We start from the raw sequence: 20,692 nt of genomic DNA on the forward strand, positions 1-20,692 counted from the left end.
AAGGGAAAGTACAGTCAAAAAACTTTTAGGCCAAAAAGAAATGTGGTTGTATTAAATGCTCTTGTGTCACTTGTAGGTTTCTTATTCCAGGGGACTCTTTCAACCATCTCCATTCTAGGCAGAAATTTCAGATCCGGCATCATTTAACTTGTGATAGTTCTTTTGTTGTGTATCAACTATTATCTCTCATATATAGGGAAGACCCCTGTCACGATCCGGGTATCTGGACGCCATTACTTGCCTTTTAGATGCCTTCTGAAGCTGGCTCAGCGTTCCAGGGCCGGATCTCATCTGTGTTACTGATGTCCACACTCTGCATATCCCTCCTGTCACTCTGAGACGCTGTCACAGAGGCGCCATGTTTGAATCTAGTGTGGCGTCTCCCGTCCTCCGCGGTCTCCGCCGCCGCTCCTGTGTTCCAGTATGCAGGTTGTCAGAGTGGTGCCCCATGCCTGCCGCGGCCTCCGCTGTCATCCATGTGTCTCAGTGTGCAGTTGTCAGTTTGGCGTCTCCTGTCCTCCGCGGCCATCGCCGCCATTGCTGCTATGTTTCCACATGGTTTTCCAAACCAACTTTCCCTCCAGTACTAACATGGGCGCAGCCATGTTTGTTTCAGTCACATGTTCAATCTCCACCAATCCGCTGCACTGTGAATCTGCATGATTGGCCAGCCAATGCCTGCCCTGCAGCAGGTATAAGTATCCTGTGCCTGAACCAGGAAATGGTCAGTGCTTTGAATGTCAAACCTTGTTCCAGTCTCTCTCTCCTGTGGTTGTTTCTCCAGGTTCCAGCTCCTGTCTCCAGCATCCACTACGAGACCCGCACCTGCCTTCCATCCTGCGGTGCAGCCTGACTCTGCAGTCTTCCGTGGTTATTCCAGCTTCCAGCTATTAACCCATCTGCTTCCAGCGGTCAGCTTCCAGCAGTATCCAGTTTCTTTAAAGTGCTGGTGTTGTTCCAGCGGATCCCTACTTACCAGCAGTATCCACTACCACCGGTAACCTCTTTTCAACTCTTCTGTTTCCACGCTCCCTAGCATCTTACAGTATTCACTCCGTGTCTTCATCACCTGACTGGTTCCATCCAGCATCCACTCCGTGTCTTCACCACCTGGCTGATTTCATTCAGCATCCACTCCGTGTCTTCACCACCTGGCTGATTCCATTCAGCATCCACTCCGTGTCTTCACCACCTGGCTGATTCCATTCAGCATCCACTCCGTGTCTCCACCACCTGGCTGGTTCCATCCAGTATCTACAACAGTCTGTTCAAGTTACAAACTTCATCTAATACGGCTACTGGCGTGTTCCTCGGCTATCTTCACTACTACAGCCAGGCCTGGTAAGGTTATTCCATCAAAGGACTTTAACATCTGTTCCTCAACCTATCAGTGCCCTGTGATACCTTTCATGGTTATAGTGATCCAGGAACTGTATTATTTGCCACTGCTTTTATCAACTGTGAATACTGTTGTTCAACACGGAGTTTGTTAATAAAACTTTTATTGACTTTTAACCTGGTTGTCATGGTCACACCTTCGGGTAATCCTTCTACACTTACATGTCCAGGGGTCTGATTAAACCTCCCAAGTTTAATTTCATTTCAGCCCCTACAACTGAGGCTTCCTCCTGTCAGCCTAAACTCTCAGTTGTGACAACCCCCAAAAAATGTAAAGAAAGGATGACTGCTCACTGATCTGCTGTTCGGCCCTTACTAGTGGCACAAGTGTTCAGCAGGTGGCACGCCATTTCGTAGAGGCCAAACATAATCTGTCATCTCTGACATACAGGCAAAGTGGATTCATAGACTTGATGTCATCAGCCCTCGGGGGATGAATGACACATCATTTTCATGTTTTTTCATTAAAACCTTTTAAGGTACAGTAAGGGGCTTTTGTTTCTATTTATATAATCAATTTAAATAATCTAGTTATTTAAGCTATGTAAATGATTTTGATATTGATATACACCCTTTGGTAATACTTGTCCTAATATATATTGAGTTTCCATACAGTTATATTAGATATGTGTGGTTCGGTTCTCCAGAAATCCGAACCCACCAGAAGTTTGTGGATCTGAACCGAACCAAGACCTGGGGCAATATTTACTAATAATCATGTTTGAGTCGGTTTGTGTAGTGTTTAAACTTGTTTTGTATCGGGTGCATTTTCATGGAACTTTTTGAAACTATGGAGGTCATTCCGAGTTGTTCGCTCGGTAAAAATCATCGCATCGCAGCGATTTTCCGCTTAATGCGCATGCGCAATGTCCGCACTGCGACTGCGCCAAGTAAATTTGCTATGCAGTTAGGAATTTTACTCACGGCTTTTTCATCGTTCTGGCGATCGTAATGTGATTGACAGGAAATGGGTGTTACTGGGCGGAAACAGGCCGTTTTATGGGCGTGTGGGAAAAAACGCTACCGTTTCCGGAAAAAACGCAGGAGTGGCCGGAGAAACGGAGGAGTGTCTGGGCGAACGCTGGGTGTGTTTGTGACGTCAAACCAGGAACGACAAGCACTGAAATGATCGCAGATGCCGAGTAAGGTTGAAGTTACTCAGAAACTGCTACGAGGTGTGTAATCGCAATATTGCGATTACTTCGTTCGCAATTTTAAGATGCTAAGATTCACTCCCAGTAGGCGGCGGCTTAGCATGAGCAAATCTGCTAAAATCCGCTTGCGAGCGAACAACTCGGAATGACCTCCAATATACGCAAAGTTACGAAGCAGTCGACTTTATGGTTTTCGTGTTTTCCGATGTCGATGCCAGTTGGGTTTTTTTGGACCATTCTCGGCTGTCATTGTCATTTGCGTACGTCTTTTGGTTGTTTTTACCGGTATTTTTTCTAAGTTAAACGCGGCAGGTTTTTTTTAAGACCCCGGCCGCATTTCTTTTAGTTTCGTTTTTCATCCCCGTTCGTGATTGGTTGTGTTTCAGATGTAGGAGTGTCTGTGCGCAACCATATAAATACGCCCCAAACCGTCCGCACCTCGTGGGTTTAGTTAGTGGTGAGGAGGAGGGAGGTTGTGCTGTGGAGGTAGGTGAATTTGTGGTTTGGTGAGGAGTGTTGGTAGCGATTTCTGAGTGTGGTATTGTGTTTGAAAGTCGTCTTGTCATTCTTGTAGTCTTGTTTTTTGTGGTTTTGTCTAATTTTTTGTCCAAATTATTTTTCTTTATAGTCCCTTGTCAGTGTGTGTGTGTGTGTGTGTGTGTGTGTGTGTGTGTGTGTGTGTGTGTGTGTGTGTGTGTGTGAGTTGTGTAGTGGTAGTGGAGGAGTGTGTTGTTTGTCTATTTTTTTTCTGTGTTAAGTGTTTAGACACTTAGACGTTTATGTGTGACTCAGAGGTGGGTGAGGTGGAGGGTGTGAGTGAGGGGGAGGAGGTCGGTCAGGTGGAGGAGGTGGGTGAGATTGCTGCAGCAGCCTCAAGTGACAGTGATAGTGACAGTCAGACAGCTCCGCAGCCACGCACCACTACTAAGACTGGGCAGAATGTAAAGTTTAGTTTTGCTGAAAATGTGGCATTGGTGCGTGAGCTGATGAAGTATCAGCGGCAGCTATTTGGGCCTGAGACCGCCAAGGTGCCAACACGGAGGAAGACTGTGTTGTGGGCGAAAGTTGTTGCTGCCGTCAATAGTGAGGGGGTGGTCAAGCGGACAGCGGACACGTGCCGCAAACGGTACTATGACATAAAGCGACGTGTCAAGTCCAAAATGGCCAAGGAGGCGAAGTTGGCTCAAAAAAACGGTGGGGGCCAGCCCTATATTGCAAGATATCTGGAGTATGAGGAGCCCATGTGGAGTGTAATACCTCCTGAAGTAGTCTCTGCAACCCATGTCCGGGATTCAGATAGGCCCAGGAAGAATGGTGAGCATGTGTATTTGCATTAACATTCTATGATCTTATTTTTTTTTTATTTTTTTTTTAAATGTGTGTCATGTCACGTTGCATATTACTCCCATCTTCAAGTGTGTGTCAGCAAATACATTGTTTTGGGTAATGTTTTATACAAAAGCCAATGTAACATCTCACTTTATTGTATGTCATGTGTTTTTTTCCAGTATATTTTGCATGTGTAGTTTGGACTTGGTGTGTCATTGAATTGTCCAGCAATAATGTTTTCCTTTTGGACATTTTTTGTTTTTTAATTTGGACTATGTTTTATATTTAGGTTATCCATGTGCAATGTTTCAAAAACAGTGATTGTCATGTCAGAGGCTGGAGTAGTGGAAAGTGGTTTGGAAACCACTTACATGTGTAATGTCATTATTACAGAATGTAATATTTTTTATTAAAAAAAACACTATTTGTTTGTTCAGTTTAAGTTTGTATTTGTACCGTGACACAACACTGCAGTGTATTATTTTTTTTTTTTTTTTTTGGCTCATATAGTGGTAATGTGTGTTTGGAGTGCCACATCACAGAGCAATTTATATATTGCATCTGTAATATTTTTCCTTTCATTACAAAATGAAGATGTGTGTGTTTGTGATTGTTAAGGTATGCATTTTTACTTGTGGCCTATGTCAGTGTCCTGTACATGTTTTCCTGTGTTGAACTTTCCATAGTGCATATGGCTATTGGACAATGTTTATTGTTTTATGTAGTGGTTTTTTTGTTTCTGGTCCTTATGTCTTTCATAAAAATAAAGCAAGTATTTCTTAAAGAATAAATGTTTATAAGCATAATGGGTGGATGTATCAACAATATCATGAATACATGAGTGTTTTATTTTTTTTTACAGTGTTTGAAAAAAGCAGTACTACTCGTCCTCCAGTAACTCCCATCACATCTGATGATGATGACGCTGCGGAAGCAGGTAAAGTGTCCATTGTAGTATAGGGTATGTTTGTAAAGGAATGGCCATAACAAAATTTCACTTTCATTAATAGGTCCATCAAAAGATGTCTGGAGCAGCAGAAGAGGGACTTCTGTAAGACATCACCACAAAAAACCTGTTGCAGCAAAGAAAGCAAGGTCTGATGTCCAGGGCCAACCACAGCAGGCTACCCCGCCACAAAGATTATCGACAGTATGTTCGGTTCCCCCACTCCAAATTTTGGACACACCTCCAAGACGTCATCCACACTCCTCTCATCTTGAGTGTGAGTATCAAACTGAAATAAATGTAAATAATTTTAGATCGTAATCAAACTTTTTCTTAACCGAATTAAGTCAAAACACATCAAAAACTTATATACCGTATATACTCGAGTATAAGTCGACCCGAATATAAGCCGAGGCACCTAATTTTACCACAAAAAACTGGGAAAAATTACTGACTCTAGTATAAGCCTAGGGTGGGAAATGTACGGTGCCAGGGGTTTTCATACTCAGGGTGTTATGCTCGTTGCCAGGGATTTCATGCGGTAGGTGTTATGCTTGTTGCCAGGGGGTAATGTTTGTTTCTAGGGTTGTGCCCCCAGTGCCACATATACCCCCAGTGACAGATAAAAACATGCCCCCGTTGCTTTGCCCCCAGTAGTTATGCCCCATCTTTGCCCCCAGTATTTGTGCCCCCTCTTTCATTGCCCCCAGTAGTTATGCCCTCTCTTTCATTGCCCCCAGTAGTTATGCCCTCTCTTTCATTGCCCACAGTAGTTATGACCCCTCTTTCTTTGCCTCAGTAGTTGTGGTGCCCCCTTTCTTTGCCTCAGTAGTTGTGGTGCCCCCTTTCTTTGCCCCCAGTAGTTGTTGTGCCCCCTTTCTTTTCCCCCTGTTACTGTGCCCCCGTTGCAGCTTACAAACATAAACACACACTAAAACAATACTTACTACTGCCCCGCTCCTGCTTCCCGACCGCTTCTTCTGCTGCTGCGCTGCTCCGCTCCGTCTGTCCACCCGCTCCGTCTGGCCGCCGCTCCATCTGTTCACCCGCTCCGTCTGGCCGCCGCTCCATCTGGTCGCCGCTCCGTCTGGCCGCCGCTCCATCTGGTCGCCGCTCCATCTGGCCGCCCACGCCGATGCCCGCTTCCCGGCACCCGATCATCTCTATGGGAGAGACGTCATGACGTCTCTCCCATAGCAACGCCGCACAGACACTAGAGGTCAATAATGACCTCTAGTGTCTGTCCCTGGAGCCGGCTGCAGCGGACGCCCACACAGCCCACGGCGTCTGCTGCAGCCGTTGACTCGAGTATAAGCCGAGGGGGGCTTTTTCAGCATAGAAAACTGTGCTAAAAAAGTCGGCTTATACTCGAGTATATACGGTACTTACCGAAGTAAGTAAAACATGAAATGGAATCCAAGCAAAATGGCCTTGTCCACATCCAGTAAAGATATGTATGTCCACTTGAGCAATACAGTAGCACATTGTGTGTAAGATGCTGCAACAGAAACTCATGTTTAATGTTTGCAAATAGTAAGGTTGTTTATCAAATTTTCAAATGTGTGTTTGAGCTCACATTGCCAAATACATATAAAAACATTACTATGTTTGTTTTAGAAAAGCTATAAGGTAACACATTATGGATTACAATGTGTTTTTATGGTGGAGTATGTCTGATCTACAATAAAACTAAAGGGTTTGCTTTCACAATTAAGTAACCAGACACATTTGCCACAAACAGGCATATGTATGTATGTATTTAAGTTATGAGTGATGATGTTGCTAGGCAGAATATCTGAAAGCAACAGTGAATGACATGTGTTCCATGTGTAGTGATTTGTTTTCATTTATGAAACATATGGATAGCTAACGGCAAATTTTTCGACATTTCAGCTTCTAGTCCTGGTAACAGCATCCCTCCGCAACAACAGCAACACAGTGACATGGAGGAGACAATCATCTTAGAAATGCAGCCATTAAGCCAAGGAATCAGCCCCCCCAGCACCTGTGAGTACACCACCACAGCAAAGCACACCACCACCACAACACAGCCCAACAACACCAGTAACACAAGGCCCTGATCAGGTGTTTTGGACCATTTGGGCTAGACAGCAGGCCACTAATGAAGATTGCCTGCATAGGCAGACACAAATGTTTGCAAGCCTACCATGTCACCTTAGAAGAATAACCAGAAATATGAGTAGACAAAATGAACAAACAAAAAGAATTGGCAATACCATGGAACTCATGTGTACAGACATTACACAGGTCATGGGCAACTTACAGCGCATAATGGAAGAACAGCACAGACTAATGGAAGAACAGCACAGACAACAGCAAAGTTATATGAACATTTTTCAAAACAATCAAAAGATTCATGAAAGTTTATTCCGAATTGTAGACAATCAAAATGCTGCTACACATGAACTCAATGCCACCCTCACTAACCTGAATGAAACACTCAGATCTATGCACCAACAGCAAACAAGCAGCAGTTCTGGTACAACTACTCCAAATATCACGCCAGTCTCATCACCACGAAGATGCTCCACCAGAGCACAACAACATTGCAGTGCTAAAGGCAGGACAAGCAGGCACCCCAAAAAATTAACACAAAACGAACAAATTTTAAATTTCTGAGAAGTAATTTAAAATAGTTAGTAAGTGTATGTTTGGCAAAATATATATAACACTTAGCTCCTTGACAATTTATACAACATCATTAATTATAAGTGGTACAAACAACAGCATAAAATTTGTACGCACATTTATTCTTTACCATCTTTGTTTTCTTTTGGAGGAGGGAAATGTTGTTGGAGCTGCACATACATGTTAGCAGGAAGTAACCAGACCACTTGATTTTTTTCTAATCATTACTCTTTCTAGATTCCAATCATTCTCCTATCCTGCACACACAATCATTGCCAGGCAGCCACATACATGTTAGCAGGAAGTAACCAGACCACTTGATTTTTTTCTAATCATTACTCTTTCTAGATTCCAATCATTCTCATATCCTGCAGCCAATCCACATTACAATGTGATTGTTAACTATTTTACCTTTCTTCTCTATACAACATTACAAGAATAACACAATTGAGTTGCGTAAAAAGCTTTTAATATGTTGTCATTGAATTGAGATAATTCATTGCCAAAATGAATGTCATTATTGTTGGGCCATGTTTGTGTGTGTTAAAAATGAGTAATAATGTTATTACACATGATGCAGAAACCAAAAAATAAGAAATTTTTAACCAAAAAAATAATAATAATGTGTATAATAATGTATATATGTGGCAAACTGTGTATTTACTTACAAATCAGCAAGTTTACTGCAGCAAACATTACAAAATAAATTATTTTGGATGAGAGTAAGTTTATGTCCCTTAAATATGATGGAGCATCACACATAGGGACACATGTATTCCTCAAGGTTAACATATTATATGTTGAGGACTGTTTATTTAGAACACAGGTTCTCAAACTCGGCCCTCAGGACCCCACACAGTGCATGTTTTGCAGGTCTCCTCACAGAATCACAAGTGACATAATTAGCTCCACCTGTGAACCTTTTAAAATGTGTATGTGAGTAATTCATAAACCTGTGCTTCTACTGGGTTACCTGCAAAACATGCACTGTGTGGGGTCCTGAGGGCCGAGTTTGAGAACCTGTGCATTAGGACGTTATACACAATCATAAAGTAAAATACTAAGTAAATTACTATGTGGATTATGTGTGCTTGTAATAAATTATCAGTGCAAGTTTATGAACACTTATACAGACTTAATGCATGCCACTCATAATCTGTTGTTTTGATTTTTAAAATAAACACAATACACATGTAACATTAGTTTTGCATAAAGCGAGGGTATGTTTGTATGTCTCAAGGAGACAGACACATTCTGAGTAATGGTTTTTACAATAAAAATGGGCCAACATCTATTTATGATTACACAACAAATGAAATAAGCAAACCAAACTTACCTTAGAAATAGCGAGTGATGAGCTCTTGCCTAACCTGCCTCCCTACATCTGTACTCCAAGTATCACCAGATGTCTCTAATTCCTCTGCTTGCTGGCTGCTTTCTTCATCCTCCTCCTCCTCAACATGTGGCAGATGTTGTTGCAAACACATGTTATGAAGAAAGCAGCAGCAGAACACAATTTGAGTCACCTTCGAGGGACTATACAACAAAAGGCCACCAGACTTATCCAGACACCGAAACCTAGATTTCAGCACACCAAAACATCTTTCTATCACATTCTGCGTGGACTTATGTGCATTATTGTAATTGTGTTCAGCAGGGCTATCAGGTCGGGACAATGGAGTTAGAAGCCAAAAGAAACAGCCATATCCTCCATCACCTAAAAGACAGATATAGTAACGTGATTCATGTTAAGATACAGCAACACATAAGTAACACACTGTAGGGCAGATGTATTAACCTGTAGAAGGCATAAGGAAGTGATAAACCAGTGATATGTGCAAGGTAATAAAGGCAGCGGACAATCTGTTCCTAAATGTTCATTTAAATATTGGAGCTGATTGGCTGGTGCCTTTATCACCTTGCACATATAACTGGTTTCTCACTTCCTTATGCCTTCTACAGGTTCATACATCTGCCCCTGTATTTGGACAAAGTATACGCAGGCCTACACATATCAAATTGCATACCCAGCAGCCATCCATCTGGCATTTGTCCATCCTCAAACTTATCAAAGAGGGATGACTGACTGAGGATGAAGGAGTCATGGCAGCCCCCAAGGTAACCAACAACAACACTCATTATTTTGAGATTTGCATCACAAACCACCTGCACATTTGTGGAGTGTTCTAGATGGCGATTAGTATATATGTGCTGCCTGCCCCTAGGTGGTCTCAGCTGAATGTGTGTGCAATCTATGGCTCCAAGCACATTGGGCATGCCAGCCAGCTCATAGAAATCTACCCTGACGGCATGCCACTGAGACTCCTGGGTAGGGAAGCAGATTGAGGCATCGATGTGGGGCTGCAAAACAGCCAACACCTGTGTGTATATTTCAAAGAACAATAAACATGAGATTTTAGGACAGGACTGTCCACCGAGAAATAAAAAAAAAAAGAAGAGGTAGTTAGGTATACATCACCTGTGTTAATATTCTCAAAAATGAGGGCTGTGAGATTCCTATGACATCCCCAGACACAACCTGATAGCTACCAGTAGCCATAAAGTGCAACACAGCCAGGAGTTTGTGCAGGCCTGAGACAGAGCGAGAGCGTGCTGTCTCAGGGTCTAGGCCCAGTTTGACAAGGTCATACAGACGGAAAATGTTGTTACGATTTAGACGGAACATCTGTATGACCATATCATCGGACAATGCGTTCAAGTTTAAACGCCCCCTAAAAAAACGAGGCCTGCGCAGCCTCCGCGGAACCTGTACAACCTGCTGACCATGTTCAGTTTGTTGGCCCTGGTTACTTACAGGCTGATGTCTGAGTCTGAGGAATCCCACAGCACACAAAATATCACTGGTCCACAGTCCTGCTGCCATTTCTGAGTGTAGGTGGATTGAATTGGACCTAACATCCTTCTATAGGCATCCGTATTCAGGTGTGATTGATTTTTGAGTTGCAACACATGTAAACACGCCTGAAAAAAGCAGGTCTATTTTTTTGCTGCTTTTTTTAACGATTCGCAAAAAAATACGACCGCATTTGAGCACTCAGAGACTAACACCCAAATACGAATGAATAGTGAATTCCCGTATTGTATGAAATAACAGCCGCGTTTGACCGATGGTCTATTCATTCATATTTCTGAACTTTGCAAATCAAACCATTACGAATAGTCCAAACACTGCCGAGATTGGTGCTTAGTGAATTTCCGGATTGGGACTTAGAAAAAAAAACACAAATCGGGCAAACTCGGATTTTTAGTAAATATAGGCCCTGGTCTTGTTCTCCAGAGAAGATCCAAACAAGACCCGGTTCAATCTTCCCACAGTTCAGAATTTGGATTTTAAATCCAAATTTTGCATTTTTGATTCAGTTTAGATTACAAAAATAACATGATTTTATCTGTTTTTATCAATTTGTAAAAATAAATAAATTAAAATCTGGATACAAAACCGAAACTAGTGAGGCTGTTTGGCAAAACTAAAACCCTCTGACAAATTATAACCAAATCCAGCAAAAATGGGCCACATGGTGCACATATCTAGCTGATATGACATCCAAGAAAGTAATCTTTTAGAAATGTTTGTGTGTGTAGTCTTATGTGTATTTCAACCTTTTGATTATTACTCTAAATCATGTGGGTTGTTATACTATGGACTTGATTAAATTCAGCGTGAATTGCATAGCACCAGGAAGGAGCTCCCAGAGCTATTCAATTCAGTGCACTGTTAAGTCAGAGAATGATGATTCTCCAGCCTTAAACATGGTGTTTAGTCACGAGAACTGGCATTCTGACTAAAGTACCTGGCTTGAGGCTGTTTCCACCTTGCTAAAGGCAGGAAACAGCAATGCACCAGTAGTTATGTGTTGGATTTCTGCTTGCACCCCAGGAGGGGTGAGAGAAGAAATCCTCTATTCGGGCATAACATTGCACTGAATTGAATAGCATTGGGAACTCCTTTGGCACCCTTTCTGTCAGGAGAGTCAGAAAAGGCCTATAATGACCAAGTATTAATGATGCTCTGGAATATGATAAGTTAAAAGATGGAATTTGACTCATTTGGGTGTTACACTATTGGTACAAGCATGACAAGTGCATTGCTGGGAATAAAAAGTGGATAAACCCCCCGCTCTCAAATGCATGACTTCATTCACCTCACCAAGAAGTGGCTAGAACCAGAGATCATTGAAAGGATCGTTATGGACCAATATCTGTGGTCACTGCCATCTGCTCTATGCAAGTGGGTGAGCCATGCAGACTCTAGAACAGCAGACCAATTTGTGGATATGGTAGAGCAGTATGTTTCGACCAAGGAACTGTTGAGTGTACCGCAATGTACCAAAGTCCCACAACGGCGATCTCCAGTGACTTCTGGTAAGACTGTTCCAGGGGACAAAGGTGCTGTGGAGTTGGAATGAACCTACAACTGTGGGCTTGGAACCTGGAGACTGCCCCCCTGTGCCAGTAAGTTTTCACCACATAAAAGACTTGATAATAATATGATCAGATGTTTTCGTTGTGCTGGCATGGGCCATATTGCTAATAGTTATCCACTTATCTCTGAACCCATGCAATGTGATTATGCTTATGTAAATTGCAGAATGTCTTTGCTCAGCTAGCCTGTGCAGCAGAATGACAGGCTGAGTCAAAGAATCAATTATGTGTAATCTCTATCGAAGGCAAATGAGTAGAGGCACTGTCAGAATCTGGTAGTCTGATGACTCTTATACAAGATGAGTTGGTAAACCCCTCAAAATGGCAATGTTTGGGGCAACCTGCATACATGGGGATACTCGGTATTATGCTACCACAGAAGAGAATATAGAAACCCCTGTGTGTAGTTAAAGTTGGCTTAGTTCATGATTTAATGTATGATGCAATATTGAGGAGTGATTTTTATCACTTCTGGAAGTGGTGGGAAAACTGATGTATTACTTATGTAGATACCCTAGATCCATTTGATAATGTTACTGGTACCGTGACAGTGGGAGTATCTCCAGAGTTTGAAGTGTTCCCTTTTGCAAGACTGGTTGGGACATCTGGGAATAATGAGTATAGCAGTGGGGAGCAAATTAATGTACCTCCTACTGAAGTAGGAAATGTTGATCCAGTTAATTGTATGCCTGACCTTGAAGTGAGTAAGGAGATCTTTGCCTCAAAGTAGTTAAAATACCCTATTCTGGTGAGTGCTAGAGAGAGAATGTCAAAGTGATTGATGGATTGATAGTCCCTAAGATGTATAGGAGAACTGTGTTAGACTTGGCTCATAGTCACATACTGTAACTGCTGGACATCTAGGAATATAAAAAACTGTTGAGAAAATCTTATAGTATTTTTTTCTGGTTAGGGATACATGAAGATGTAAAGGAATATTGTGCCTCCTGCTATAAGTGTCAGTACCATGTTCCTAGGCCACACTATAAAAGTCTGCTTGTCGTTTTGTCTATTATTGAGGTCCAATTTAAAAGAAGTGCTATGGATTTGGTAGGACCTCTGTTAAAGTTTGCCTGGAGTCACCAATACATATTAGTAATAATGGATTATGCAATTAGATATCCCATTTATGTCCAAAATCATGTAAGAATTGTGCTGCCTGTTTAAGGTTACTCAGCTAAAGACCTCTGTCTATCATCCTCAAACTGATGGTTTGGTGGAAAAGATGTCATAAAACTGAAGAATATGTTAAAAAAAAGGTGGTAGAAAACGATGGTAAAGATTAAGACTATGTATTAACCTATCTGTTGCTGGACATCAAAGAAGTCCCACAGGGTTCTCTCATTTTGACTTCCTATATGGAAGATTGCTGGATATTGCAAAAGAGACATGGGAGAGGCAACCCAGCACTTATAAAACAGTTATTGAACATGTATCTCAGATACAGGAGAGAATATGTGCAGTGGTGCTAATAGTGAGAGAACACTTGAAGATGGCACAACAAGCACCACAAAAGGTGTACAATCGTAATGCTCAAGTATGAACCTTTGCTCCTGGCAACAGAGTGCTTATATTGGTTCTCACAGTAGTACGTTTTTGGCAAAATGGCAAAGACCCTTTGAAATGGTGGAAAAAGTGTTAGGTTCCTGGTGCTCAGAACAAGGGAGATGTTGCGTAGTGAGTCCTGAGCACCAGAACGTGACACTGAAATAAGGTGTGGTGTGGAAATAGCCCCTAGCAACCTACCTCCGTTGTCTTACCCATGTTATCAATTCACGCCTGAACGACTATGGTTTCTTGGGCCCATGGCAGCCGCGTTTGAAGGGCGGATTAGGTCTGCCCAACTCCGATGCCCCCTCAGGTCTTAAAGAGAGACAAGGCGTGAACTGAGACAGGGTAATAACAAGGGGACCTCTAACTGAAACAACCACGCTAGGGGCTATAAACTACCTAAAAACTAAACGTATGTGCGGCACACCGCCAAAGGAACAACAAAGGAAACGCTGTCCACACGCCGACACAATACTTTTGCGTACCGGCGGTGACAGCATAAGCAGAACCCTGTGCAAAACACCAGTAACTAAATATAACCAAAGAATACTGCGGCCTAGGCCGACGGACGCGGCAAAGCCGCTACTCACGGAACCGGTACAAATACTGGCAAACGGACAGGAACCCCCAATGTAGCTGACACAGACACTCAGAACTGGAGGACAGGCAGAATCCCAAAAGACAGACCGGTGGACACCAAGAAGCCAGATATTCGACCAGGCACAGACAAAGCCACAGGACTTCTGGACTGGAATGCTTCATGGCAGGACACGGGATCAGACACTGGAATCGACACAGGAACCGACACTCGAAGCAGCTAGACTGGCACTGCTAGACAGGAGCTCAGGAACTGGCAGAGACAAGCTCAGAACTCAAGAAGTCTGGAACTCAGGAAATATCACCAGCGTCTGTGAATTGCACTGAGCCAGAATATAACAGAGAGTCTTAATTAATTATGTGGTGCAGCTGACCTGCTGCACAACTGAGAGGTGCAATCAACAGACAGGTGAGGCTGAACACATGGGAACAAGCTGCAATTACACAGACTCACCACCGGCAGCAAACAAGAGTATTCTTAAACCAGAGCAACGGGAAATCCTGGCCTGCAAGACAACTTATACACATAGAATAGGAATGAACCACTACCTGTGGTTCATAACAGTACCCTCTCTTTAAGGGTGAGCTCCGAACACCCCATGACACCCACGGGGAACATAAACAGAAGTATAACATAAAATACATAACCAAAATGCAAAACAGGAATGAGCCACAGCCGTGGCTCATATCACCCAGGAAATGAAAACCCAAACAGATATACCATGTAAATCTTATAAAGCCTTGGAAGGAGAGATTTGCTCTGTCAGCAACCCCGGTCCCTCCAGTAGCTTCAGTACCTGTGGTTCCTGAAGTGACAAGAGCCAAAACCCTTTCAAATAGTCAACAGCAAGATGCCAAAGAATTTCTTGTAAGAACTAGAGATGTGTTTTCTGAGGTACCGGGTAAAACATGACATAATCACTGAACCAGGGGTTAAGGTTAACTTGAAGCCATATAGAATACCAGAAGCTTGACAGCAGGTTGTGTCTAAAGAAATGAAAAAACTGATGGAACTAGATATAATTGAAAAGTTGCATAATGAGTAGTGAAGTCGCATTGTGCTTTGGACCATGGCCCTCATTCCGAGTTGATCGCTAGCTGCTGTTGTTTGCTGCACAGCGATCAGTGAAAAAAACGGCTAATCTGTGCATGTGTATGCACCGCAATGCGCACGCACGTCGTACGGGTACGAAGTCCTTTGTGGTTTTGCACTGGTTCTAACGACGATCCCAATTGCACAGCCGAACGCAAGGAGATTGACAGGAAGTAGGAGTTTCTGGTTGGCAACTGACCATTTTCTGGGAGTGTTTGGAAAAACGCAGGCGTGGCCGGGCATTTACTGGGAGAGTATCTGACGTCATTACCGTGTCACTCGTCGCAGCAATCATCGCACAGAATAAGTAACTACAAGGCTGGTCTTGTTCTGCACAAAAAGTGACTGCTGCCACGCGGCTGCACAGGCGTTCGTTCTTTTGCAAAGTGAAAATACACTGCCCCGTGGGCGGTGACTATGCGTTTGCACGGCTGCTAAAAGTAGCTAGCGAGCGATCATCTCGGAATAAGGGCCCATATTCAGTAAGTATTGCAAATTCAGCTTTTTAGCAGAATTTGCAATCCTTTTTGTTGCATGCTAGGGGCCGCCCATTGCAGGCCATGGCTGCCCAGCATGCTACCCTCCTCCTGTGACCACGCTGAAATTGCGTGATCGCAGCATTTGTTGATGCCTCCTGCCAGCGCAGCCTGGCTGCGATGGCAGGAGAGCCACTGCCATCTTTCTGATCGGAGCGGCTGCGTGTGACATCACGCAGCCTCCCCGATCAAATCCATGGCCCGTTCAACTGCCGTTGCCCCCGTTTCCATGACACCACCCCCACAACTCCATCTCCGCCTAGGAAATGAAGAGATGCTGCCCCCCTCCCACCTCGCGACAGGCCCAGCGCATGCGCCCACATCACCTTAGTAATTTTGGCAGTTTGATCACTAGTTGCAATCCAACCTGAATGAAGTCCTTATTCCGAAACCTGACAGTAGCTTGCACTTCTACAATGATTTCCTAAATTAAATAGTGTGTCAAAATTTGATGCCTACCCAGTGCCTCGGGTGGATGAGCTAATTGAAAGGCTGGGAACAGCACAATACATGACCACTTTAGACTTAACCAAGGGGTACTGGCAAGTGCCATTGATAGTGTAAAAGAAAAAAGACAGCTTTTTCTGTGCCAGAGGGGCTGTTCTAATATAAGATGTTGCCATTTGGGTTACACGGGGGACCTGCCACCTTTCAAAGGATGATGGGTAGAATTCTAAGGCCCCATAGACAATATGCTTATCTTGATAATGTAGTCATATAGAGTACTGGTTGACAGTCTTATTTGCCCATGGTTCAAGTAGTTTTGGACTCTTCCAGGGTGGCAGGTTTAACAGCAAACCCAAAAAAGTGTTGTTTGGGGATGGAAGAAATGAAGTATGGGATATACCATAGGTCGTGGTTTAATAAAATCCAAACTGAATAAAATTGAAGCTGTCACGATCCGGGTAACTGAACGCCATTATTTACCTTTCAAGTGTCTCCTGAGGCTGGCCCTGCGTTCCATGGCCAGATCCCAGCTGCGTTCCTGATGTCCTCACTTCACATATCCTCCCTGTGATTCCGCAGCGCTGCCACAGCAGCTTCATAAGTTTAACTTGTTAAATCCAAAAATGGCGACTCCTGCCCTCTGTGGCCTCTGCCGCCATCTCTGTGGTTCCAGTATGCAAATATTCAAGAATGGCGTCTCCTGCCCTCCGCGGCCTCCGCCATCATTGCTGCCGTTTCTCCACATGGATTTACAAACTATCTTTCCCTCCAAAAGCTAACATTGGCGCAGCCATGTTTTTCCCAGTCACATGCTATCATTTCACCTATCCGCTGTGTTGCTGGAATCTGCATAATTGTTCAGCCAATGCCTGCCTCCCAGCAGGTATAAATATCCTGTTCCTGGACTAGGAAATTGTCAGTGCTTTGGTTGTCAAACCCAGTGTTTCCAGTCTTACCTCCTTGTGGTTGTTTTGCTAGCTCCACTTATTTCCAGCTCCTGCCTTCAACTCCACTAGAGACCCGCACAAGTTTCCACCTTGTGGTGCAGCCTGACTCTGCAGTGTCCTATCATTGCACCCTGCGACTGGCAGTTACTTAACACCAGCTTCCAGCGTCTAGCTTCCAGCGGTGTCCTGTCTCCAGTTACCATCGGTGCTCTGCCATCGACTTCCAGATACTATCGGTGCTCCGCCATCGACTTCCAGATACCATTGGTGCTCCATCATCGATTTCCAGATACCATCGGTGTTCCTCCATTGATCCCCAGCATCTCCAGTATCACCCATTTGTTCTCCTGCTACATTGGTGCATCAGCACTCCTGCACAGTTCATCACCTGGTCTGGTTCTACCCGGCATACCCGGCAGTTCACTTGTGCTTACCCAGAACCAGTGACTCTACAGTACTTCCAGCTTCCAGTATAACATCAGCTGGTCAGTTCCTATTCTCATTACTCAGCGGATGGGTGCTGGCAGAGGCGGATTGGCCATAGGGTCTACAGGGAAGATTTCCGGTGGGCCGACGCACCCGTGGGGCCTGTTTTGTTTGAGGACATGTGGTCCTATTTATAGACATAATGAATAAGATGCCAAACAATTTGCATATATGAAAATGACTTTGCCACTTAGCCTGTGATTGCAGATGATCTAGTGTATGCTCTGTCTGCCTGCTTGGCTGACATATAAGATTGAGTGAATAGTGATTGGGATATGGTTGGTGTAATAAGCAAGAAAATATATCTTTCTAAAGAATTATATAGTTTCCTAAATTCTGAAGGTGTATCATATAATGTGCTCATAATATTTAATTTTATTTCTTTTTAACTTTCACCTTAATGCTGGACATGCCCACTATCTGGAAAGTCTTGGGGGGAGGGTGCTGCTGCCATGGCCCATGGCTAGACCTTACACCTCTGGTGCTGCCCAAGTGGGGCCACTAGTACAAATTTTTTCCAGGGCCGCTTTTTGTTCCCAATCCGCCCCTGGGTGCTGGTTAAGGACTTACCATCTCCTGGTCTATTAAGACTGTCTTGTGATATTACCGCACCCAAAGGCATCCTACCACTGCTGCATTTTTAGGAACTGTGTATTGTCACCATCCGTTTATTATACCTGAATACTGCAACTGCCAATGTACCATCTGAACTGTGCTTAAATAAAAGTCATTAACTTTCCTCCTGTTGTCATGGTCATGGCTTCGGGCATTGGTACTGCAAGTTCATCTGCATGTCAAAGAATCCCATATTGCCTCCCAGGTTCACGTACTCCTCAGCCCCCTGGTCAGCACCAGCCCTCAGTTGTGACAGTAGCAATACAGAAGTGGTCCCGACCTTTGAATAAGAACCAGGCGAGAGCCTTCTTGGGAATAATTGGGTATTACAGAAGGTTTATACCTAATTTGAGGCAGTTGAGAGTATTGGATTTTACAGCTAGTGAGTGTCAGATATTTTCTGACTCTCACCAGCTATACAATCCAATACTGCTTTCAACTGGCAGCAATACTGCATCCTATGGTTTCTTATCCTCTTCCATTTTTATACTATGGTTTTGTTCTTTACAGGTTCAGCCACACCCTTCATCACCCTGGACAAGAGACTAATGGACTCATAGCTTAGAACGCAACTGCCAGCAGCCTGGAACTTACTCTGATAAATAAAAGTATCAAGCACTTACAATGTGGATAGAAAGTAAAGATATATCTATGTACAAAGGAAGAAATCACTGTCACACCTGAGGGCTGAGGCTGACCTGGGGAAGCCTCCGGTATAGAGGCTGACATGTACTTGAACCGGGGAGGTAATATAGGATTCTTGGACATGCAAGGAACCTTAGCACCGATGCCTAAAGGCGTGACCACGACAACGAAGTAAAAGATAAAGTTTGTTTATTAAACACTCAGTTCATAAACACCTTGGCAGTTCAGCAGAATGGTAAGCTCAACAATGTGCAGACACAGATGGCAGTACAGTTCCTTAGGCGCAATGTAATAATATACTGTGGCGTGGCAATGCAGACAAGATAAGCAAAGTCTCTGTAAGACCCGGAGATAATAAGTCCATTAGCCACAGCTAACCACTGTAGTAGGGAATGAGCAGGTACTGACCAGCAGATGACACTCTGGAAGCTGGAGATGGTAATGATGCACAGGAGTTGAGATGAACACAGAAGAACTGCCGGGAATGCCGGACGGAACCGGCCCAGGGTGTAAGGTGCAGTGGAACTCACCGATGTTGAGAGAGTCCGATGGTGAAATGTGGATCAATGTAGGAACACTGATGGTGGCTGGTAGCAATGCTGGAACACCACAGAGAGCTGAAGGTAATGCAGAACACCGCTGAGAGCTGGAAGTGATACTGCAACACCACTGGGAGCTGGAAGCGATACTGGAACACCGCTGGAAGCTGGAGGCCATGTGGAAACCTGTAGTAATGGCGGCGGAGGACTGGAGACGCCATCTATGCAAACATGTGGAACATGCTGTGAAGTCGCCATGACAGTGCTGCCGGGATCGCTGAGGGGAGACTGAAGCAATGCTGTACAGCGCGCTGCACGCAGACTGCACAGGTGGAATCCAGGCTTGGAACACAGGGACAGTCTCAGAAGGCACTTAGAAGGTAAAAACGTGTTACTGATTACCCGGGTCTTGACAATCACAATGTCATAAGGTTTATGTTTATAGCTCTGATGAGGAATTTATAGTGGGAGCCAGAAGGGAACGATGTAGTAACTCGCTGTGACATGGGTGTTTGTACAGCAAATAGTCCGGAGCTATTCACAGGCAAGTGTTCACGGACCTCTCTAGCTGTCCCTAGCATTAACATATTAGTGCTATCACTACTGCTTCCATGTAAGCAGCAGCAATATCAGCTCTGTCCACATCTGAATCAGGCCCCTGGAGCGAGGAATTGAGACAGCCGATCATCCTGTAATAAAGCCCTGGAATACACACACTGATCACAGACCTGGAACCAGCACCTACTGTATGACAAAGAACCAGCACATAACACAAACACTCCGAGCAGGGAGACCTGTCATAAAGTGGCAAGATAGTGTAACTGTTAGCCTTTTTGGACACCTGGGGGGAAATTTACTAAGGTGGGAGATTTTTAGAACTAGTGATGTTGCCCATAGCAACCAATCAGATTATATCTATTATCTGCTAGAAGCAGCTAGATAAATGGTAAGTAGAATCTTATTGGTTGCCATGGGCAACATCACCAGTTCTAAAAATCTCCCACCTTAGTAAATTTACCCCCTGGTGTTGAGGGATGAGCAGACAGAGTCCAGAGCAGGAGAGATTGCAGACTCCATGGGATGATGCAGGCACTGGAGACCAAAGGTATAGACAGCAGCAAGTGGGAGAGGTGGCTGGCAGTGTTCACAGAGTCAAATAGTAATACATGCACACAGGTGTAATCATGGTAGCAGACGGTTATAACAGTTCTTAAATGTGGCAACTGGAGGCCACAGGGACAGGCACTGGAATCTGTGATGAATAGAGGTCACAATTGTATGCAGGAAACAGTAGAGATACTGAAGTCTGGAGCAATG

This window comes from Pseudophryne corroboree, chromosome 1 (assembly GCF_028390025.1).
Source record: "Pseudophryne corroboree isolate aPseCor3 chromosome 1, aPseCor3.hap2, whole genome shotgun sequence".
Taxonomy (NCBI): Eukaryota; Metazoa; Chordata; class Amphibia; order Anura; family Myobatrachidae; genus Pseudophryne; species Pseudophryne corroboree.